Source organism: Tamandua tetradactyla (genome assembly GCF_023851605.1).
Source record: "Tamandua tetradactyla isolate mTamTet1 chromosome 15 unlocalized genomic scaffold, mTamTet1.pri SUPER_15_unloc_3, whole genome shotgun sequence".
NCBI classification, from domain to species: domain Eukaryota; kingdom Metazoa; phylum Chordata; class Mammalia; order Pilosa; family Myrmecophagidae; genus Tamandua; species Tamandua tetradactyla.
Genome location: NW_027518246.1, coordinates 25,346 through 50,677, shown reverse-complemented (window position 1 = coordinate 50,677; position 25,332 = coordinate 25,346).

The window sequence follows — 25,332 nt, the reverse complement described above, 5'->3', positions numbered from 1 at the left end:
TACTCTAGATTTACTGGTAAGGCATCTGTGTGTCAGAGGATAGGAGATAAATCCAACAAAAATACAGGGGCCTTCCACCTCAGTGAAATTTCTAGGTGTCCAATGGTGTGGGGCATGTTGAGATATCCCTTCTAAGGTGAAGGATAAGTTGCTGCATCTGGTCCCTCCTACAACCAAAAAAGAGGCACAATGCCTAGTTGGTCTTTTTGGATTTTGCTGACAACATATTCCTCATTTGGGTGTGCTACTCTGGCCCATTTATTGAGTGACCAGAAAAACTGCTAATTTTGAGTGGGGACCTGAACAAAAGGAGGCTCTGTGACAAGTCCAGGCTGCTGTACAAGCTGCTCTGCAACTTGGGCCATATGATCCAGCAGATCCAATGGTGTTGTAAGTGTCAGTGGCAAATACAGATGCTGACTTGAGCCTTTGGCAGGCCCCTATAGGAGAATCACAACACAGACCCTTAGGATTCTGGAGCAAGACCTTATCATCTGCTGAAGATAACTACTCTCCTTTTGAGAAACAGCTTTTGGCCTGCTACTGGGCCTTAGTAGAGACTGAATGCTTAACCATGGGCCACCAAGTTACCATGAACCTGAGTTGCCTATCATGAGCTGGGTGTTGTCTGACCCACCAAGCCATAAAGTTGGGCAAGCACAGCAGCACTGTATTGTAAAATGGAAATGGTTTATATGAGATAGAGCCAGCACAGGTCCTAAAGGCACAAGTAAGTTAAATGAAGATGTGGCGCAAATGTCCATGGTTTCCACTCCTGCCACATTACCTTCTATTTCCCAGACCAGAGCTATTGTCTCTTGGGGAGTTCCTTACAGTGAATTGAGTGAGGAAGAGAAAACTTGGGCCTAGTTTACAGATGGTTCAGCATGATATTCATGTACCACCCGAAAGTGGACAGCTGCAACATTACAACCCCTTTCTGGGGTGTCCTTGAAGGACAGTAGTGAGGGGAAATCCTCCCAGTGGACAGAATTTCGAGCAGTGCACCTGATTGTTCATTTTGCTTGGAAGGAAAACTGGCCACAGGTGTGTTTGTATACTGACTCATGGGCTTTTGCTAATGGTTTGGCTGGATGGTCAGGGACTTGGAAAGACCATAATTGGAAAATTGGTGACAAAGAGGTCTGGGAAAGAAGTATGTGGATAGACCTTTCTGAGTGGGCTAAAAACATGAAGATATTTGTGTTCCATGTGAATGCATACCAGAGGGTGACTTCAGCAGAGGAAGATTTTAATAATCAAGTGGATAAGATGACCGTTCTATGGATACAAGTCAGCTTCTTTCCCCAACAACTACTGTCATTGCCCAATAGGCTCATGAACAAAGTGGTCATGGTGGTATGGATGGAGGTTACACATGGGCTCAGCAACATGGACTTCCACTCACCAAAGCTGACATGGCTACAGCCACTGCTGAGTGCCCAATCTGCCAGCAGCACAGACCCAGGCTCAGCCCCTGATATGGCAACATTCCCTGACATGACCAGCCAGCTACATGGTGGCAGGTTGATTACATTGGACCACTCCCTTCCTGAAAAGGGCAGTGATTTGTTCTAACTGGATTGGAAACATACTCTGGATATGGGTTTGCTTTCCCTGCATGCAATGCTTCTGCCAAAACTACCATCGGTGGGCTTACAGAATGCCTTATCCATCATCATGGTATTCCACATAGCATTGCTTCAGATCAAGGAACACACTTCACAGCAAATGAAGTGCGGGAATGGGCACATGCTCATGGAATTCTCTGGTCTTACCATGTTCCCCACCATCCAGAAGCAGCTGGACTGATAGAACGGTGGAATGGCCTTTTGAAAACTCAATTACGGTGCCAACTAGGTAGCAAAAACTTGAAAGGCTGGGGTAGTGTTCTCCAGGAAGCTGTGTATGCTCTGAATCAGCGTCCACTGTATGGTGCTGTTTCTCCCATAGCCAGGATCCATAGGTCCAGGAACCAAGGGGTGGAAATGGGTGTGGTACCACTCACTATTACCACTAGTGATCCACTAGGAAAATTTTTGCTCCCTGTCCCTGCTACCCTGAGTTCTGCTGGTCTACAAGTTTTAGTTCCAAAATGGGGTGTGCTTCCTTCAGGAGAAGCAACAGTGATTCCACTGAACTGGAAGTTAATACTGCCACCTGGTCACTTTGGGCTACTTATGCCCCTGGATCAACAAGCCAAGAAGGGGATTACATTATTGTCTGGGGCAACTGACCCTGACTATCATAAGGGAGTAGGACTGCAACTTCATACTGGAGGTAAAGAAGAGTTTTCTTGGAATATAGGAGATCCCCTAAGGCGTCTTTTTGCACTACCATGCCCTGTGATTAAAATCAATCAAAAACTGCAACAATGCAATCCAAGCAGGACTACTAATGGCTTTGAAACTTCAGGAATGAAGGTTTGGGTCACCCCACCAGGCAAAGAACCATGGCCAGCTGAAGTGATTGCTGATGGTAAAAGGAACATGGAATGGGTAGTGGAAGAAGGTAGTGATAAATATGAACTTTGACCATGTGATCGGTTACAGAAATGAGGACTGTAATGCTGTTTTATTTATGTTATACTATTTAAATTGTAAGATATCAAGTTTAAGAATGAATGTTGCCCAAGTATTTGCACTCTATTCTGGAGAGATTTAATGTGTTTCCAGTATATGCAGGACGGTTGAGTATTCTCAGGTAAAAGAAAAAAATGTGTGCTTATTTGATTTCATTTGGAAATTAAGTATGGTTTAAGATGATATATATTTAGCTGCCAAGTTGACAAGGGGTGGACTGTCATGGTTAGGGACATGTGTCAACTTGGCCAAGTTGTGGTATCTGTTTTCTGATTGGGCAAATGCTGGCCTGTCTGTTGCAATGAGTATATTTCATAGGATTAGGTCATGGTCATGTCAGCTGCATCCACAGCTGATTCCATTTGTAATCAGCCAAAGGGGAGTGTCTTCTACAATTAGTGATGCTAAATCTAATCATGGGAAACCTTTTAAGGAGGATTCAGAGGAGACAGGCCCCATTCCTACTTTGACTGGTGAGCCTCTCCTGTTGAGTTCATCCAGACCCTCCATCAGAATCATTGGCTTCACACCCTGCCCTGTGGATTTTGGACTCTGTGTTCTTGCGGTCACATGAGACACTTTTATAAATTTTATATTTGCAAGTGTTCCCTGTTGATTCTGTTCCTCTAGAGAACCTTAACTAACACACATATCAACTTAAATTCCTGAACTGACCTATTCCAAAGCATATATAAATAAGAAGTTCAAATACCACTAATAAATAGAATTATGAAAGTAGCAAGGATAAGCAGCTTCTTATATATAATGCTCAATAAGATTAAGTGTTGCTTTTTCATCAGAAATCATGGAGTTGAGAAGTCAGTAGTAAGACAAATTTAAGACACTTAAAGAGAAAAACTGGCAGTAAAGAATTCTCTATCCAGCAAAACATGCCTTCAAAACTGAGGGAAATGTCACACAATCCTCTGTGTTCTCCATACTGCACCCTCCTCTGGTGCTCCAAGGCCTATCTGATCTGTACCCTATCCCAATGGACTCCATGCTGCACCTCCAAACCCTACCCCCAAATTCTATGCTCACAAACACTAGTGTAGCATCCCCAACTCATTCCTATACTTACACTGCAACTTGTCACTTCATTGTTGTGCCCCACCCTATGCCCCACATCCTATTTCACATTCATCCTGCAAATACAAAGCTTTAGATTACAGAGGGAAATCAACTTCCAGAGTAACCCTATCAAGATATTTACATGCCTCAAAGGCAACAGAATATCACTAATCATAATAAAATACAGACAGATATAGCCCAGTCTAACAATCAAATTTAAACACAGACTTTGGAACAATTAATCAAGGATGTTCATGTAACTCTACTAAATAAAGTCAATGGAATGTCTAATGACATAAAGGAGATCAAGAAGACACTGAAAGAGCATTAAGAGCATATAATGACTTTTTAAATGAATAAGGGAAATATTCTGGAGGAGTTGTAATGAGATTGATAGAGAAGGCCTAGAATGCTTTGAAGAGACTCATACTCTCTAAGGCTTGTGGTACTATGTCTTTTCCACTGGATCGAGGTGGAAGGAGTTGATAGAACTGTGGACTCTAAAGACACTTTTGATAAGGTCTTAGACAGAAACGAGGCATGTGTTATTGTAAACTGAAAGGAAGGCAATTCTTGTTTTAAAATGGTAGATAATCTGGTAAAGATTCTCACTGGTTTTGTCTGGAAGGCAGATTTTAAAATCCATGAACTTGGATATCTAGAGTAAGAGATGTCTAAATTTAATGTGTGTGGGTGACACCACCTATGGCCGTTATTCTTTGTCCAGCAAAGAATTGGTGTGGGAAGAAAAAAACCTATGACTCACAAAAAATAAACTCAGGGTTCTGACTATCTCTTGGGTCAGAGACATCCTTGCTTTCTGACTTTGAGTCATAGGTTTTTTTCTTCCCACACCAATTCTTTGCTGGACAAAGAATAACTTCCATAGATGGTGTCACCCACACACATTAAATTTAGAAATCTGTTTTCAGCTTAAGAAACAGATAGACAAGAGTAGTGGTTTTACACTGTTTGAGGATATGCAAACACAGAGCAAGTTTATAAATGCTTTAATCTTATCCTCCCTCAAATGTAGAAAGTACAGCCTGTTTTTCCATTGCAGTTTATAGCAAAATGCAAAAGGAAAGGGAAAATTGAACTCGAGTACAAAGAAGCCAGAAATTGATGTTCTGGAAAATTCTGGATTTCCAGGAAGGGAGATCTCAGATAATAGTGCCCCACATGAGGATTTAGCCAAATGTAGATACAGTCAGCCATTTCATAAAAAGCCAGGATTGGACATGGAGTTATCCAATAAGTATTGGAAACCCCTTATTTCTGAAGGGCAGGATCCTTGCTTGCTACATAGAAAGCCAATGAGAGTGCTGTAGGACCTGCATAAAAAGAACCACTGCCCATCTCAACTGGGGGTCTGAGAAAAGGGAAATAATGAAAGTAAAATGTTTTCACATGCAGAACCATGGAGGCTGGGGTCTGAAGTCAAGAAGTGTCAGACCAGGAGAGTGCACACATCCAAGCACATGGAGAGGGTGAATTTTCCTTGAAGACAGAAAATACTCCTTCCACCTCGATCCAGTGGAAAAGACATAGTACCACAAGCCTTAGAGAGTGTGAAGCACACTCCTTGGGGATTGGGGAGAGTCTGGCTGCCACCACAAGGAGGCGTGAGCATGTACCATGAAGATAGCAGAGAGCCTGGGTACTGCCATGATGCTTGGAGAGGATGGAGTTGAGGAAAAGGTAGTCTCCTCAATTTCACCCAAAGTTGCATAAGAAGAGAGGCAGGCCACTATGTAGGCCCTTGGAAAGGGTGGGACTGTCACTTTCTAAAGCCCCAAAGATAAATGACTTTCAGACTTTGAAATCTAGTGGAGTTTGTTCTGCAGGTTTTCAAAACTGCTCAGGTCCAGTGACCCCTATGTTCCTTCCAATTTCTCCCTATGAAAATGGGGGTATTTATCCTATGACTGTCCCTCCTCTGTATGTTGGGTTCAAGTAACTTGTTCTGAGCTTTACTGGACCAGAGCCAGAGGAGAATTTTGTCTTAGAACAGACCATGCTTGTAACAGACTTTGATGAAACTTTGTACTGTTTTTAACCTTTTCTTATTGAAGATTGATATTATCCAGAGAACTTTCTCTAATCACAGTAGAATAAAGTTGGAAATTAATAATCACCAAAGAACCAGAGCTTTCACAATTATATGGAGGTTAAACAATGCACACTTAAATAATTAGTGCATTAAGGATGAACTTGCTAGAGAAATCAGTAAATATCTGGAGATGAATGATAATGAGAAAACAATATATTAAAACTTATGGTATGGGTAGGTCATAGTGGCTCAGCAGGTAGAGTTCTCATCCACCATGCTGGAGACCCAGGTTCAATTCCCAGTTCCTGCCCATGAAATAAATAAATAAATAAATAAATAAATAAATAAATAAATAAATAAATAAATAAATAAATAACTTATGGGAGTAGGCAAAGGCAGTGCTGAGAGGGGAATTAATTGACCTAATTGCCTATATTAAAAAATACAAGAACAAGTAGAACTTGAAGATTTAACTGGTCAACTGGAGAATTTAGAAAAAGAATAACAAAGTAACCCCAAAGCAAATAAAAGAAGAGAAATAATAAAGACTAAAGCAGAAATATGCAAACTGGGGAACTGTTCTAGTTTTCTAGCTGCTGGAATGCAATATACCAGAAATGGAATGGCTTTTAAAAGAAGGTATATAATAAGTTGCTAGTTTGCAGTTCTAAGGCCAAGATAATGTCCCAATTAAAGCAAGTCTATAGAAATGTCCAATCAAAGGTATCCAGGGAAAGATACCTTGGTTCAAGAAGGTCAATGAAGTTCAGGGTTTCTCTCTCAAGTGGAAGGTCACGTGGTGAACACTGTCAGAGTTTCTCATCTGGAAAGGCACATGGTGAACATGGTCAGGGTTCCCCTCTCATCTGGAAGGGCACATGGTGAAAAAAGCATCAACTGCTAGCTTCTCCTGGCTTCCTATTTCATGAAGCTCCAGGGGAGGCATTTTCCTTCTTCATCTCCAAAAGTCACTGGTTTGTGGACTCTTTACTTCTCATGGCTATGTCATTCTTCTCTGCACTTTCTGAATCTCCTCCATTCTCCAAAATGTTTCCTCTGTTATAGGACTTCAGAAAGTTATCAAGACCCACCCAAATCGGTGGAAACATGTCATCACCTAATCCATTTTAACAACCACTCTCGACTAAATCACATCATCCAGGGAGATAATCTGATTACAGTTTCAAACATACGTATTGAATAGGGATTATTCTATCTTTATGAAATAGGATTTTGATTAAAACATAGCTTTTCTAGGGGATATATATCCTTTCAAACCAGCACAGGAACAATAAAACAATCAACAAAATTAAAAGTTGGTTCTTTGAGAAAATTAATAAAATTTATTGTACACCAGGTAGATTAACAAAGCAGAAAAGAGAGAGGACACAAATAAATAAAATCAGAAATGAGAGGGGGGTTGTTACCACAGATCATAAAGAAATTTAGAAAATTATAAGAGAATATTATGAACAACGATATGATAACAAAGTAGAAAACTTAAATAAAATGGACAAATTCCTGGAAACAAATGAAATACCTATATTGATTTGAGAAGAAATAGAAGGTCTCAGGTAATCAATTAAAAATAAAGATATCCAATCAGTCCTCAAAAATTCTTCATGCAAAATATAAAAAGTACTGGACCTCATAGCTTCACAGGAGAATTTTTGAAACTTTCCAAAAAGAATTGACACTAATCCTGCTCAAACTCTTCCAAAAAGTGGAAGAAATAAAAACACTACCTAACTCATTTTATGAAACTAACATCACTCTAATGCCAAAATTGGATAAAATGATACAAGAAAAGAAGACTATAGACCAGTCTTCCTAACATAGATGCAAAAATCCTTAACAAAATACTAACAAATCATATACAACATGACATTAAAAGAATTAGATATCATGATCAACTGGGATTCATACAAGTAATGCAGGAGTGATTCAACATAAGAAAATCAATGTAATACAACACATTAACAGATTGAAAGAGATAAATTACATGATCATATCAATTGATGCTGAAAAAAGAACATTTGACAAAATCCAGCATCCTTTCTGGTAAAAACACTTCAAAAGTTAGGCATCAAAGTAAACCTTCCCAATATCATAGTGCATATATGAAAAACACATAGCCAGCATCATACTTAATGGTGATGAATTGAAAGCATTCCCCTTGAGATCAAGGGTGAGATAAGAGTGCCCATTTTCATTTCTGTTATTCAACATTGTATTAGATGTATTCACTGGAACAATTGGACAGGGAATGAAATCAGAGGCATCAGAATAGTAAAGGAAGAGGTAAGGTTTTATTGTTTTTGGATGGCATAGTCCTAGACTAAGAAAACACTGAGCAAACTACAGTAAAACCACTTGAGCTGATAAGCAAATTCAGCATCTTGGCAGGACACAGGATTGATGTCTAAGGATCAGTGATGTTTCTATGCCCAAGTGGTGGCCTATCTGTGGTGACAACTAAGGACAAGGATTGCATTCAGAATAGTGAATGGAAGAGTTACATATTTGGGAATTAGCCTACCCAGGGATGTCAAGGAATACACATCAAATTACAAAAAAAGTTGCTAAGAGAAATAGAGGGTGACCTATGTGGATGAAAGGATATTCCATTCTCATGGATGGAAAGATTGAATGCCATGTAGATGTCAATTTTGCCCAAGCTGATCTACAAGTTCAATGCAGTGCCAATAGAAATCCCAACAACCTACTTTGAAGATGGAAAAATTAGTTATCAAATTTATATAGAAAGTGGGCCACAGTGGCTCAACAGGTAGGAGTGCTTGCCTGCCATGCCTGAGGACCTGGGTTCGGTTTCTGGTGCCTGCCCATGTAAAAAAAAAAGAAAAAAGAAATTTATATAGAAAGTAAAGAGACCTCAGACAGCTAGTTATATCATAAAACAAGAAGAGTGAACTGGGAATTCTATCACTTTCTGACTTGAAAGCTTACTATAAAGGCACAGTGGTCAAAACAGCATGGTAATGACACAGAGATAGAAGGAATGACTAGTGTAATAGGATCAAGAGTGCAGAGATTGACCACCAAATTTATGGACATTTGATCTTACATAAGACCTCCAAATCCAGTGAAAAGGAACAGAAGTGTCTTTTCAATAAATTGTCATGGGAGAACTGGATTTCAATAGCCAAAAGAATGAAACAGGACCCCTACCTCACACCTTATACTAAAGTTAATTCAAAATGGATCAAAGACCCATATGTCAGATCTCTTGATGTTATCATAAAGTGCATATATGAAAAATACAAAACTTCCTGAAACAAATATAGGGAAACATCTTCAAGATCTAGTAATAGGGGATAGCTTCTTTAACTTTAAAGCTAAAGCACAAGCTGTGAAAGAAAAAAATAGAGAGAGATGAGAACTTAAAGACGAGATGAGAATTTAAAGGATGAGAACTCCTTTAAATAAAGAGCTTCCATGCCTCAAAGGACTTTGTTAAAAAGATGAAGTAGCCAACTCAATGGGAGAAAATATTTAGAAACCACATATCAGATAAAGGCTTGATATTCTGTATACATGTAGAAAATACAGTTCACAAACAAAAGAACAAAAACCAAATTATAAAATGGGCAGAGGAAATAAATAGGCACTTTTCTTAAGAACAAATACAAAGGACTTAAAAGCACATGAAGAGCTGCTCCTCTTCATTGGTTATGAGGGAAATGCAAATTAAGGCAACAGTGTGATATCACCTCCCACTTATAAGTGTGGCTATCATTAAATGAATAAGAAAGTATAAATGTTGGAGAGAATGTGAAAAAATTGGAACACATATTCACTGTTGGTGGGAATGTAAAATGGTTCAACTGCTGTGGAAATCTGTTGGTGGCTTCTCAGGAAATTAAATATTGAGTTGCCCTATGACCCGAAAATGCCAATACTCAATATATACCCAGAAGAGTTGAGGCTACTGACACGAATAGGTATCTGCAAATGTTCATAGCAGCACTATTCACAATTGCCAAGAGATGGAAACCACCCAGGTGCTCATCAACAGAGGAGTGAATAAAAAAATGTGGTGTGTACATATAAAGGAACATTACACAGCATTTAGACAAAATGATGTCCCAAAACATATGACAATGTAGACGTATCTTGAGGACAGAATGCTGACTGAAATAAGTCAGACACAAAAGGTCATATACTGTATGATTCCATTATTATGACTCTGATAAAGCCATCAGTGTTTTCGAGCAGCTAAGAGGAATAATCTGAGTTGTGGGCATGGTAGCTTATAACAAACTCTGAGAATTGTTCTATAGCTGCTTGTTGATATGTGCTTTGAAAATTACTGGGTTTTTTCCTTTCTTTTCTTTGTGTGTGGGTGTGTGTGTGTTTGTGTGAGTGTATATATATGTTATATTTTACAATTTAAGAGCAGTTAAACTATAGGTAAGGGTTGCCCATGGTGACTCAGAGGGCAGAGTTCTCATCTGCCATGCTAGAGATCCAGGTTCATTTCCTGGTACCTACCCATGCCGAAAAAAAAACAACTGTAGGGAATTATAATACTATTAGATAAAATAAATTCCTGACATAAAAAATTAAAAATATTTAGTGACATAGCTCACTGCTATAGCAAAGTTGATATTTGTAATGACTTTTTACTTGATATTTTGAAAATGCATGTAGTTTTAACAGTTAGTCAAAATATTTAAGATACTGCTTAATATTTAAAATTTAAGTTACTCTGATATCTGTTGTTCTAGTTTGCTAGCTGTTGGAATATAATGTACCAGAAACAGAACAGCTTTTAGAAAGAGGAGTCTAATAAGATGCGAGTTAACAGTTTTAGGCCATGGAAATGTCCCAATTGAAACAAGTCTATAGAAATGTCCAATTTAAGGCACCCAGGGAAAGATACCTTGATTCAAGAAGGCCAATGAAGTTCCAGGTTTCTCTCTCAAGTGGAAAGGGACATAGCAAACAGTCAGGGTTTCTCTCTCAGCTGCAAAGGCACATGGCAAACACAGCATCATCTGATAACTTTCTCTCCCAGCTTCCTGTTTCATGAAGCTCTCTAGGAGGCATTTTCCTTCTTCATCTTCAAAGGTCACTGGCTGGTGGACTATCTGCTTTTCGTGGCTATGGCATTCTGCTCTCTCATAATCTCCTGGCTTTCTCTTTTGTCATTCTTTTTTATAGGATTCCAGTAAACTAATCAAGACCCACCTGAATGGGTGGAGATATGTCTTCACCTAATCTATCTTATCAACCACTCTTCATTGAGTCACATCTCCAGGGAAATTATCTAATTATAGATTCAAACATACAGTACTGAATAGGGATTAGAAGAAACAGCTGCCTTTACAAAATGGGATTAGGATTAAACATGGCTTTTCTAGGGTACATAAATCATTTCAAACCAGCACGTGTATTTATAGATTTTTTCTTTCCTTGTTTTCATGTTTAAATAGTTTATGAAACATATTATACAAACAATGCTGTACAAATATATTGTATTCTGATTACTTAGATTTTTAAATATATTTAATACACCTATGGATAATCAAACTAAGATACCCATTCTAAGTGCTTAAGATGATAATTGTAAAAATGTTTGTATCTTCATAATTTTCTGAAATCAGGAAAATATTTGATAACATTGTTCATTACCATAGCAATACAGATATTTAAAAGAACTTTCTACCTGATATTTTGAGAACATTTACAGTTTTGACAGCTGATCAAATGGTGCCAAGTTAGTGCTTAATACTTAGAACCTAAGAAATTTGCTATCTGAACATGTAGATTTTTTCCTTGTTGTCTTAATTTTAAATTGGTTTATGAAATGTACTGTGCAAACACAGGCTTTACAGCAATCAAATGGATACTTAATTTAAATATGCTTATGGTTCAGCTAACTAAGATATACATTTTTAGTAGATATAAGTGCATTGTTTGTTCTTTTAAATAAAAAAATAACAAAAAAAACTTTGGGATAGATTAAAATTTTCTCAGAGAAACAAATCAATCCTGAAAGAATTTGTCAATAAGAGACTGGCCCTACAAAAATATCAAAGGGACCTCTGGCAGTTGAAAAAATATATATAGGGGAGGGAGGTCCTGAGGAGGGCACACAATTGAAGAGTACCAGGAATGGTAATTTAAAGAATACAAAGAGAAAGTGGGGAAAGAATATATAGATTTTTTCCATTCTACATATGTAATCAATAATTCACAATATCATCACATAGTTGCATATTCATCATCATGATCATTTCTTAGAACTTTTGCATCAATTCTGAAAAAGAAATAAAAAGACAACAGAAAAAAAATTCATACATACCATACCCCTTACCGCTCCCTTTCATTGATCACTAGCATTTCAATCTAAATTTATTTTAACATTTGTTCCCTCATTATTTATTTTATTCCATATGTTTTACTCATCTATTGATAAGGTAGATAAAAGTAGCATCAGACACAAAGTTTTCACAATCACACAGTCACATTGTGAAGGCTATATAATTATACAATCATCTTCCAGAAACATGGCTACTGGAACATAGCTCTACATTTTCAGGCAGTTCCCTCCATCCTCTCCATTCCATCTTGAATAACAAGGTGAAATCCATTTAATGCATAAGAATAATCTCCAGGATAACCTCTCAACAGTGTTTGGAATCTCTCAGCCATTGACATTTTATTTTGTCTCATTTCACCCTTCTCCCTTTTGGGTGAGAAGGTTTTCTCAATCCCTTGATGTTACATCTCAGCTCATTCTAGGATTTCTGTCCCATGTTGCCAGGAAGGTCCACACCCCTGGGAATCACGTCCCAAATAGACAGGAGGAAGGCAGTGAGTTGACTTGTTGTGTTGGCTGGAAAGAGAGGACACATCTGAGCAATGAAAGAGGTTCTCTTGGGGGTGACTTTTAGGCCTAATTTTAAGTAGGCTTGACCTATCCTTTGTGGGGTTAAGTTTCATATGAACAAACCCCAAGACTGAGGGCTCAGCCTGTAGCTTTTGTTGTCCACACTGTTTGTGAGAATATCAAGAATTCAACTTGGGGAAGTTGAATTTTCCACCATTCTCACCATTCTCCAAAGGGGACTTTACAAGTACTTTTTTATTCACTGTTCAAATCACTCTGGGATTTATCGGGGCATCACTCTGGACAAACCAACAAAATCTCATGCCCTACTCAAGGTTCCATGTATTTATGGTGCTCAATTAAGCTGCCTACATAAGTTATATTAGGAAATGCATTAGTCAAAGTGTAATTTTTGTACCAAATATTGTTTGCTTTAGTCTCACACATAAGTTAAAATTTGAAAATATTAATTACCATCTTTTTTCAATACCCTACAGTAATTACATTTTTTTTTCTTTCTCATGCAAAAACACTTTGTAAATTTGCAAATTTAGTTCCTATCATTATCCACTCTAGGCATTCCTAGACTGTACCATTTCAGATTATTTATTATCTTTCTTTCTTTCTGATTTTATTTGTGTCCCAGCTCTCCTCCCTCTGTCATTTTCACATTCAGCTTCATCCAGTGTTTTAACATAATTGCATTACGGTTAGGTAGTACTATGCTACCCATTTCTGATTTTTTACAATCAGTCCTGGTGCACAATATATATCCCTTCAGCTCCAATTGCCTGATATCTTACCTTATTTCTATCTCCTGGTGGTCTCTGTTACCAATGAAATTCTCCAAGTTTATTCACTAATGTAAATTCATATCAGTGAGACCATATAATATTTTTCCTTTTGTTTCTGGCTTATCTCATTCAGCATAATGGCCTTAAGGTCCGTCCATGTTGCTACATATTTCATAACTTTATTCTGTCTTATAGCTGCCGAATATTCCATCATATGTATATACCACAGTTTGTTTAGCCACTCATCTCTTGATAGACATTTTGACTCTTTCCATCTCTTTGCAATTGTAAATAATGCTGCTATAAACATTGTTGCGCAAATGTCCATTTGTGTCCTTGCCCTCATGTCCTTTGAGTAGATATCTAACAATGGTATTGCCAGGTTATATGGCAGTTCTGTATTTAGTTTCTTGAGGAACCGCCAAGCTGCCTTCCACATGGGTTGTACCATTTGACATTCCACCAACAGTAGAAAAGTTTACCTCTTTCTCCACATCCTCTCCACCACTTGTCACTTAATGTTTTACTGATAATGGCCATTCTGGTGGGTGTGAGATTATACCTCATTGTGGTTTTGATTTGCATATCCCTAATAACCAGAGAAGTTGAGAATCTTTTCATGTGCCTTTTGGCCATTTGTATTTCCTCTTCTGAGAAGTGTCTGTTCAAGTCTTTTGCTGATTTTGTAATTAGGTTGTCTGTCTTTTTGTTGTTGAGTTGAACAATCTTCTTATATGTTCTGGATACTAGACTTTTATGTGATATATCATTTCCAGATATGGTCTCCCATTGTGTAGGCTGTCTTTACTTTCTTGATGAAGTTCTTTTATGCACAAGTGCTTAATTTTAAGGAGTTCCCATTTATTTATTTATTTATTCAATACTCATGCTTTGGGTGTACAATCTAGGTGACAGCCTCCTATTAAAAGATTTAAAAAGTATTTCCCTACATTTTCTTTTAACAGTTTTATAGCCTTATATCTAATGTTTAGGTCTTTGATGCATTTTGAGTTAATTTTTGTATAGGGTGTAAGACACAGACCCTCTTTCATTCTTTTGCATATGGATATGCAGTTCTGTAGGCACCACCTATTGAAGAGACTGTTCTGTCACAGGTCAGTTAGCTTGATGGTCTTATCAAAGGTCAATTGTGCATAGATGAAAGGATCTATATCTGAATAGTCTATTTGATTCCATTGGTGAATATATCAATCTTTATGCCAGTACTATGTTGTTTTGACCACTGTACTTTCATAGTATGCTTTAAAGTTAGGTAGCATGAGAATTCTGACTTCATTTTTTTCCTCAGGATATTTTTAGCTATTCAGAGCACCCTGCCCTTCCAGATAAATTTGCTTTTTGTTGTTTCTATTTCTAAAAAGTAAGTTGTTGGGATTTTAATTGGTATTGCATTGAATCTGTAAATCAATTTAGGTAGAATTGACATCTTAACTATATTTAGTCTTTCAATCCATGGACACGGTATGCCCTTCCATTGATATAGGTCTTCTGTGATTTCTTTTAACAATTTGTTGTAGTTTTCTTTGTATAGACTTTTTGTCTCTTTGGTTAAATTTATTCCCAAATATTTTATTTTTTTGGTTGAAATTGTCAATGGAATTTTTTTCTTGATTTTCCCCTCGAATTGTTCATTACTAGTGTATAGGAGCAGAACAGGTTTTTTTTTTTTTTTTTTTTTTAGCGTCCTTTGCTATTGAAGGAGGCAGGTAAGGTTTTTTTGTTTTTTTGTTTTTTTCTTTTTGTGCAGGAACTTCATACCTTTATTTTATACCCTGGCAGGATCAGTTGTGAACCTTAGCTGTTTTAACAAATGGCAAGAACATTTGAGAGTAAGGTCTACTTAAATGTGTTCATTTAGGAATCGCAGTTCTTTTGTACGAAAAGTGGCAGGACACTTGGCTTTGGAGGGCAAAGAACTATTTCCAGTATTTAATGAGCTGTTTCTCTAAGCAGTTAAGGACCCACTACAATACATTACAACTCCCGGAGGGCTAGGGTTTTACTGCAGAACAGGTTTTTGAGTGTTTATCTTGTAACCTGACACTTTGCTGTACTCATTTACTAGTTCTAGTAGTTTTGCCATGGTTTTTTTGGGGAGGGTTTGACATATAGTATCATATCATCTGCAAACAGTGAGAGTTTTTCTTCTTGCTTTCCAATTCTTTTAAACTTTTTTAATTAAAAAAATTAATAAAACATTAAGATATCATTCCATTCTACATATACAATCAGTAATTCTTAATATCATCACATAGCTGCCTATTCATAATTTCTTAGAACACTTACATCAATTTAGAAAAAGAAATAAAAATACAACAGAAAAAGAAATAAAATGATAATAGAGAAAAAAGTTATACATACCATACCCCTTACCTCTCACTTTCATTTGCCACTAGTATTTCAAACTAAATTTATTTTAACATTTGTTCCCATTATTTATTTTTATTCCATATGTTCTACTCTTCTGTTGATATAGTAGCTTAAAGGGGCATCAGACACAAGGTTTTCACATTCACAGAGTCTCATTGTGAAAGCTATATCATTGTTCAATCATCATCAAGAAACATGGCTACTGGAACACAGCTCTACATTTTCAGGCAGTTCCCTCAAGCCTCTCCACTACATCTTGAACAACAAGGTGATATCTACTTAATGCATCAGAATAACCTCCAGGATAACCTCTCGACTGTTTGGAATCTCTCAGCCATTGACACTTAGTTTCATTTCACTCTTCCCACTTTGGTAGAGAAGGTTTTCTCAGTCCCTTGATGCTGGGTCTCAGCTCATTCTAGAGTTTTTCTAAAGACCTTAATGCTGAATCTCAGCTTATTCTGGGATTTCTGTCCCATCCTGCCAGGAAGATTCACACCCCTGGTAGTCATGTCCCACATAGACAGGGGGAGGGTGGTGAGTCTGCTTGCTGTGTTGGCTGCAGAGAGAGACCACATCTGAGCAACAAAAGAGGTTCTCTTGGGGGTGACTCTTAGTCTTAATTTTAAGTAGGCTTGACCTATCCCCTGTGGGGTTAAGTTTCATATGAACAAACCCCAAGACTGAGGGCTCAGCCTATAGCTTTGGTTGTCCACTCTGCTTGTGAGAATATCAAGAATTCAACTAAGGGAAGTTGAATTTTCCCCCATTCTCACCATTCCCCAAAGGGGACTTTGCAAATACTTTTCCACTCACTGATCAAATCACTCTGGGATTCATCAGGGCATCACCTGGACAAAACAACAAAATTTCATGTCCTATACAAAGTTCCATGTAATTAAGGTGTTAAATCAACTATCTACATAAGTTATATTAGGAGATGCACTAGTCAAAGTATAGATTTGTACCAAATAAATATTTTTTGCTTTAGTCTCACACATTAGTTGAAATTTTTAAATATTAAGTACCATCTATTTTCAGCACACTGTAGCAATGACATTCTTTTGTTCTTCCTCATGCAAAAACATTTTTAAAATTTGTACATTTACTCACTATCATTATACACTTTAGGCATTCCTAGATTACACCATCTCAATATTTATCGTCTATACTTTGTGATTTCATTTATGCCCCAGCCCTCCTCCCTCTATCATTCTCATATGCAGCTTCATTCAGTGGTTTAACACAATTGTATTACAGTTAGGTAATATTGTGCTGTCCATTTCTGAGTTTTTATATTCAGTCCTGTCACACAATCTGTATACCTTAAGCTCCAATTACCCAATATATTACCCTATTTCTATCTCCTGATGTTCACTGTTACCAAGGAAATATTCCAAGTTTATTCACTAATGTCAGTTCATATCAGTGAGACCATGCAGTATTTGTCCTTTTGTTTCTGGGTAATCACACTCAGCATAATGTCCTTAAGGTCCATTCATGTTGTTATATGCTTCATAACTTTATTCTGTTTTACAGCTGCATAATATTCCATCTTATGTAAATGTCACAGTTTGTTTAGCCAACTGTCTGTTGATGGACATTTTGGCTGTTTCCATCTCTTGGTAATTGTTAATAATGCTGCTATAAACATTGGTGTGTAAATGTCCATTTGTGTCCTTGCCCTCATGTCCTTTGAGTAGAGACAGCATATAGATGGGTCCTGTTTTTTAATCCATTCTGTCAGACTATGTCTTTTGATTGGAGAGTTTAATCCATTAACATTCAGTGTTACTACTGCATGGGTAGTACTTTCTTCTACAATTTCACCTTCTGGATTTTATATGTCATATCTAATTTTCCTTCTTTTTACCTTTACTCATAGTCTTCCTTTCTACACTCTTCTCCACACCTCCTTATTCTGTCTTCATATCTGTCTCTAGTGCTCCCTTTATTTTTTCTTGCAGAGCTGGTCACTTGGTCACAAAATCTCAGAGATATTGTATCTGAAAATGTTTTAATTTCTCCCTCATTTTTGAAGGACAGTTTTGCTTGATATAGAATTCTTGGTTGGCAGTTTTTTCTCTTTTTATAATTTAAATATATTATCCCACTGTCTTTCACCTCCATGGTTTCTGCTGAGATATCTGTGCATAGTATTATTGGGCTTCCCTTGTATGTGATGGATTGCTTTTCTTTTGCTGCTTTCAAGATCCTCTTTTCCTCTTTAACCTCTGACATTCTGATTATTAAATGCCTTGGAGTATGTCTATTTGGAACTATTCTCTTTGTGGTTTGCTGCACTTCTTGGATCTGTAATTTTAAGTCTTTCATAAGAATTGGGAAATTTTCAGTGATAATTTCCTACATTAGTTTTTCTCCTCCTTTTCCCTTCTCTTCTCCTTCCGGGACACCCACAACATGTATATTCATGTGCTTCATATTGTCTTTCAATTCCCTGAGTCCCTGCTCATATTTTTCCATTTTTTCCCCTATAGTTTCTGTTTCTTGTCAGATTTCAGATGTTCCATCCTCCAGTTCAGAAATCCTATGTTCTGTCTGTCAAAATCTACCATTGTAGGTTTCCATTGTTTTTTTCATCTCTTCTACTGTGTCTTTAATTCCCATAAGTTCTGTGATTTGGTTTTTTCAGATGTTCAGTTTCTTCTTTTTGTTCTTTCCTCGCCTCCTTTATATCCTCCCTCAATTCATTGATTTGGTTTTTGATGAGGTTTTCCATGTCTGTTCATACATTCTGAATTAATTGTTTCAGCTCCTGTATGTCATTTGAATTGTTGGTTTGTTCCTTTGACTGGGCCATGTCTTCAATTTTCCTAGTGTGATTTGTCATTTTTTGCTGATGTCTAGGCATTTAATTACCTTAATTAGTTTATTCTGGAGATTGCTTTCAGTTCTTTTATCTAGGGTTTTCTTGCTGGGTGAATTTGTTGTCTATCTGTTATTTGACATTCCATTCAGCTTTATCTGGTCCTTTAGCTTCAGTTTTGCTTAACAAAGGAGAAATTTTCAGTTCTTGTTTTCTTGTTCCTTGCCCTGATTCTGTGGTGCCTTCCCCCCCCCCACACACACACACTTAGGAGGGTCTACTTAGATATTATAGACCCCAGCCAGATTTTCCCAGAACAAACTGGCCTCCTATCAGGAGGAAAGAGTCACCTGCATCAGTTTTCCCTGAGAGTGAGACCCATCAGGTTGAAAGACTTTCCTTTGAAGTTTCTGGACTCCGTTTTTTTTTATCCTGACCAGTATGTGGTGCTTGTCTGACTGCAGGTCCCACCAGCATAAGATGATGTGGTACCTTTAACTTTGGCAGACTCTCCCTGCTGGTGACATGGTGGAGACAGAGGAGAGGTTGTAGGCTGGTTTTAATGGCTTCAAATTACCAAGCCCTGGTGTCTGAATTCCTTGATGGAGGGATTCCACCTGGGTGGGGCTTCACCCCTCCCCTGGGGAAGGCACAGCTCCAGATAAGCCCCCAAAAGAGCTCACTTCTGCCTATGCCTGGGGCAGTTGCAGCCTGAAAAGTCCTGCTGCTCTATCCAGAGGCAGTCAAGCCTTTGTAGATACACAGCCACAAAAACCTCTGTTTCCTTCCTTTTTATTTCCCCCTTTTTCTGTCAGCCCTTCCCCCTTGGTGCTGGGGCAAAAATGAGCAACCTCCACTTTGATCAGGTTCGCCTAAACTGGGGGCCTTTTTTTAGTAGTCAGAATTTGTTAATTAGGTCCACAATTGGTGTTTGATTGTGCCCAGTCCCTGCTGCTGGTAAAGTCCTTTCCTTGGGGCCTTTTTTTAGTAGTCAGAATTTGTTAATTAGGTCCACAATTGGTGTTTGATTGTGCCCAGTCCCTGCTGCTGGTAAAGTCCTTTCCTTTCCCCTCTGTGAAGCGGCCTATGGGGGAGGGGTGCTGACCCCCACAGCTTTGGGAACTCAAGGCTCTGGGGGGTGCTTGCAGCTGGTCCAGCTGGTCCACACTGGGGTACGCTGTGTGTCCAGTCACGATCGTGGTTCCAGGAGCTGTTCTGTACTGTTTCTGGTTATTTAGTAGTTGTTCTGGAGGATAAAATAAAATGTGAATGTTGTGAAGCCACCATCTTGACCTGGAGGTTGAGAGCTATTTTTTTTTTAGAATCGAGAGGCTATTCTGGAGATCACTCCTATGCAAGCTACAATTAATCATTGTTATCTTTCATAACTTGACAAATCCAAACCAAAACTGTTGCTGCCAATCCTAAAGAATCCCATGGGCAATATATAAGATTCTACCAAGACCCATCCTGATAGAGGTGGGCTACACCTTAGCTGAGCTAGGTGTAGGATATTTCAACAAAATATCCTCCCATTGTGGCAGTGTAAGAGGATATGAATAGTTCTTTTACAAAGAAATCATGAAAATCTGTTACAGCTAAGAGGATGTAAATGTAAATAGTAGTGAGTGAGACCAGCATTGGTAAAGTCAATAGCTGATCCCTTGGTAGCATGGAATGTTTCCAATGGGAATGGATTGAAAGGTTCACACGTGATAAGTAATTTATTTATCTGTGAAGTTCTGAGCTATGATCTTCTGCCAAGATTGCTTTAAGAATTAATGATCCTAGTAACAAACTAACATTTAAGTGAAATATGATGACCTGTTCTAAGCATTTTACAATATTAATTTTTTTTTTTACTTTTTCTTGGTGGGTTGCATGGGCTAGGACTTGTACCTGAGTCTCCCACACGATAGTGAGCATTCTACCACTAAAAAACACATACATCTGAAATATTACGTTTCTTATGAATTCTCTGAGTTGGACACCATTACAATCAATCCACTTTCTGAAGAGGAAAGGGAGAGACAGATGGGATAAGCAAGTTGCCCAAATGGGTCATCTAAGAAGGCACAGAACTGGCATTGAAATCAAGGTAATGCAGATGATATCAGTGAGTTGTGAAACATAATGCCAGGAAAAACCTTCCCAGATTTTCCCAGGAGAACCCTTAAAAGAAAGTTTCAGGCATGACTTGGGTGGTCAAACTATCTTCAGTTACACTTGGAGGCTGAATATTTCAAATCCCTCTATTACATCAATAGAAGAGATCTTGTATATATTCTACATCTTATAGAGGTAAATACACCTGTTATACAAATTCTTCACACACTTTGGCTTCAAAATACTTATACATATGCTTTTTATGCATGTATTTATATGCATATATTTATACATTTATTTATTTTTAATTTACACATGCAATAAACATATGCATATACAAATACATACATAGAATATATAGGAATTTTTTTCAATTTTTAACATAATTGTTCTGTGCCAACTCTACCCAGTGTTCTGTTAAATGAACTACAAAGTTCAAATTTCAAGAACCATCTTGAGACTTGAGACCTCAAGCCATGAGGAAGTGCAGAGAGGTGGTCTCTGAGTTAGTCTGCAAATATGTCACTTGATGGTTAACTAACTCCTGAGATGCTCAAGTCTGAGAGAAACAGTGGCATCTTGAAAATATATTTATATTGTACATTCAATACATTTTGTGCCTTATAGCGCACATAGTTGTACCTATTTTGGGAAATGGAAATATCTTTGGAATAATCTGACCTTTTTTCTTTCTTTTATTTTCTGATTTAAAAATGTGACATTTGTGCATATGAAACCATAGCTAGATCCTATCTTCCCTGACTTCTTACTCAGTGATCTGCAGAGAACCTAGCTTTGTAGCAACAACTCTGGATTTTTTTGAGGGCCTTTCAGTTATCCCAGGTTCCAGATAATAGGGTCTCTACATTTCACCACCTTTAATGCTCAACTTCCCACATCAGCATCCCAAGCACTTTTGTCCAACTCATAGTGTAAAGATCTGTAAGCAGAGGTATATAGGAAGCCTTTCCCAGAATGTTTGAGTAAAAACGTTAGAGGATATGAAAACACTCAGCAGTTGAGTAATCCAGTCCCTCATTTCTCCTACTGAGAAAACTCTACCCAATCATTAGGTATAGGGAGACATTTTATTTTATGTTTTCCATGGGAGTAGTCAAGTCAAAGGTCTACTATCACATTATCTTGGTAACCTGGAGTTCATGGTTAAAAATCAGGATTGAGGGATGGCGATCAAAGCACAGGGGAATATGGATTTTACCTGTCAGCTATGTTCTATAGGCTTAGTAAACACCTGCTGCAACACTGTTTAAGTATAGATTTTGATAATTAATCTTTAGGTTAAATGATCCATTCCTACTATCCCAGGTGCTTCCCATTGGAAATAGATTAATTTCACACATCAACAGCAGATACATAGAAAAGTTATTTCATTTGCCTGGTCGATACTGCAAAAATGAAGATGGAAAAGTATGGATGAACCATACACATCATAACTCTGATATATGAATTGTGGCACAATGTATCAAAGGGAGACTTATAAGGCAAATTGTTACCCTGGCACTTCTTCACAGAGCTTTTAAAACTCAGAATAGACCATAGAAGAGTTAAAAGAGAGCACAAGTACTATTCTGAGTCCTTTAATTGGTTTCCAACTAAATCTCCTAGCAGTCCTATGAGTCAGGTTCTGTTTACCTTCTCTTTATATATGGATGGTGACAGAGATGGAGAGAGAGCTACTGACATGATCCAGATCCAGTATCAGGATGAGACACATACCATGGCACTTGATTACACCTTGAAGGACTACAAGGAGTTTGAGGTAGATCAGATACTATGATATAAGTCATTTTAGGAACATCATTTTTCTCAGCATAAAACAAGCTTTGCAATTCTAACTGTTCATATTTCACTTCCTTGGGACAATTTTTCCACGTCATAATAGCAGTGAGCATAGTAAATTTGCAAGAATGACAAAAGAGGTTTCTTTACTTATGAAATCCCTCCAACCTCCATTCTAGTAAGCACCTGGCAGAGATTCCACAGTGCAAGAAAATTGTTTAACTTTCACACAAAATGGTGCAAAAAAGTGCTGCAGGCTGCAGGCAGGGAAGGAAAGTGCCCCTGATACAAGCCTAAAATTGGTACCAAAAAAGTAGAATCAAGTTTAAATAAATAATGGCCAGGGTCATCAAAACGTAAAATGTAATAAAAATGTGAATTAGTTAGACTATCCAGATAGGCTGTAACTTCTGGAATATTCAATCAGCTGAAAAATAAGGGAGGGGCCTGTGTGCTAAGTTTAGGATATAAATACCTGTGGCATTATATTATTTAGCACACTGACCACCAGATTTTTTTGGGGGGGCTACCTGTTCTTTCAAGAACAAGAATACATTATTTTCTTCTTCACAATTGGTGAGCACTTTTTCTCCTTCAAGTACCATGCTCTTTCAGACAATTTGGGGATCCAAGGCTTAAGGAGGACCCCCTGGGAGGATGAAGGGAGCCTCACTGATTAAGCAATCCCATACTCTGCCATGGGGGTCCACTTCTGGCAACCAGAAGGACCCGAGGCCAGATGCTTAAATACACCAGTGTGAAGAATAAAGGGGGAATATCTGCCTCACAGTATCCAGGCAACTCTTTGCACATACCAAGGTAAGAAAAATGTTATTAAGTATTACCTTGGTGTTCGGGATGAGTGATGATGAGCCTGGCCATAATAAGCAAGTGCAGAGATCCAATCCATGGTTCCCTTCTCCGTGAGGGAAAGAGCTGGAGTTGAACAAAGCAAGATGGTGTGGAAACAAAGGAAACCAGTCAATACTCAGAATAGGTAGAGGCAGTTGGCCAGTCAGAGGAAAAGGGGGGGGTGCTGTAAAATCTCTCCCCCAAGAACATTCCCCTGGATAGTCCATAGGGAGAAGTTGGAGCATTGGCAGACCAGGGGGAAGAAAATGTACATGTGAACAAGGGAAAGCATTGTGTGGCCCAATGTATTCTGCCCCAAGTACAGGACAGATGAGGATTGACTTTGTTCAAGATCTTTGCAGTCTCACTATACAGGGTATAAAATTGGCTTTACCCAAACCTCAGAACCTACATAAAACCTTTGAGGTGGCTCAAGGAAAATACAGCTTAAACTATCTAGTAATTTTTAATCCTTAAAAGGGACTTGAAGAAGCTGCCCAGAGTTACTTGTATTCTAGTAATTTTCTATTTTTGTCTCTTTGGTTCAATAGGACTATTTCAAACTTGTAGATGACCATTTGATGCAGAGTCTGGGTTTCTGTATAAGAAATCCCTTTGCCAAATGCAGGTATTGCAGATTTGCTACTAACAAGTGTGAAGCAAATGGGTGGATAAAACTATCTTGATGTGGGGACATTTTCCTGCAGGAGTTCAGTCTCAATGAAAGTGTCAATACAGGAATTGGACTCCTAGGAGAGTTATGGTGTCTTCTAACTGGACCTGCCAACTGCTTCTGAGCAATAATGTTCACATTGTTTGAGGTGGCAGAAAAGATGTCTGCTTTATGATTTATTTAGGCAAATAGCTAAACCAAGGAGAGGTTGGGTGATTAAAGAGACACAAGGGATATTTGGTTAAACTAAAGATGCATCTTTTCCATCAAAACCTTGTTGGGTATTACATATTTCTGAGGGATGAACTTCAACAAAACTCCCTCTGCTTACCTCCAAAAGTTGACCAACCAAATAAGGAAATATTCAGGGATGGACCCTGATAGTCCTGTGGTGCAAAGATGTAAAGGGTTCTTGGTCAAACTTTCAGAAAAAGGCCCAAAAAATAGATAGGTAGAAAGATAAACAACTAGGAGAATTATTAAGAAAGTCTCAGAGTGTATTTTATTTGTGATATTTTGCTAAATTTAACTTTACTGATGATGGTGGACCTTAAGAACCAATCAGACTCCTTTCTTTGCTTCTACATTTGATTTTAGATGCAGGATCACCTGTTCATTCTTTAGAATAGGTGTGGGCATTTGTTTGTTGTTTGTCTGCTTTGAGGTGTTGTATAAAAGGGAGTTGGGAAGCAGGTGAGTGAGAGGTGTTCAAAACTGCTCAGTATCAGTGCTGTAAAAATGAATGGCAATTAAATGTTGGGCCCATACCTGGCCATCCCAGGCAGTTGGCTTGTGCATCAGAGGGATGATGGGGACAGGAGCAGGATGGGTTTTTGCTGCCTCACATCACAACCTGAAATCCCCAACCCCATGGATGTTAGGCCATGATAAATAAGAGAGCCACTGCAGCAAGCCTTGAAGCCTAGGGTGAAGAACTGGCTATAGCTGCCTTGGTTGTAATCACAAATATTTAAATAAAAGCTTTGAAGCCTGAAATGGGGAAGAATTCTGTATGAACAGCAATTGAACATGGGCCGGTCAGTCCTGAGATCACAGGCTTAGCAACCGCCTAGCTACCTCTTCTAAGCCTCCAAACCCTCTGCCATGCATGGCCCACCCCTGGGCTCCCAGTACTGGCAGCCACTGGCCCTTCTGGTGGGGACCATTACCAGGAGCTTGGCTGAGGGGCCAGTACAAATGCTGGCTTCATGTTCCCAGGCTTCCCACCAAGTGCAGAAACCAAGTCATGTAACTTTATGACTTTTTGTTCCTTGCCATTGGTTATAGTGGGTTGTGAGGATGGAAAAGGAAAGCAGAAACAAGTTAA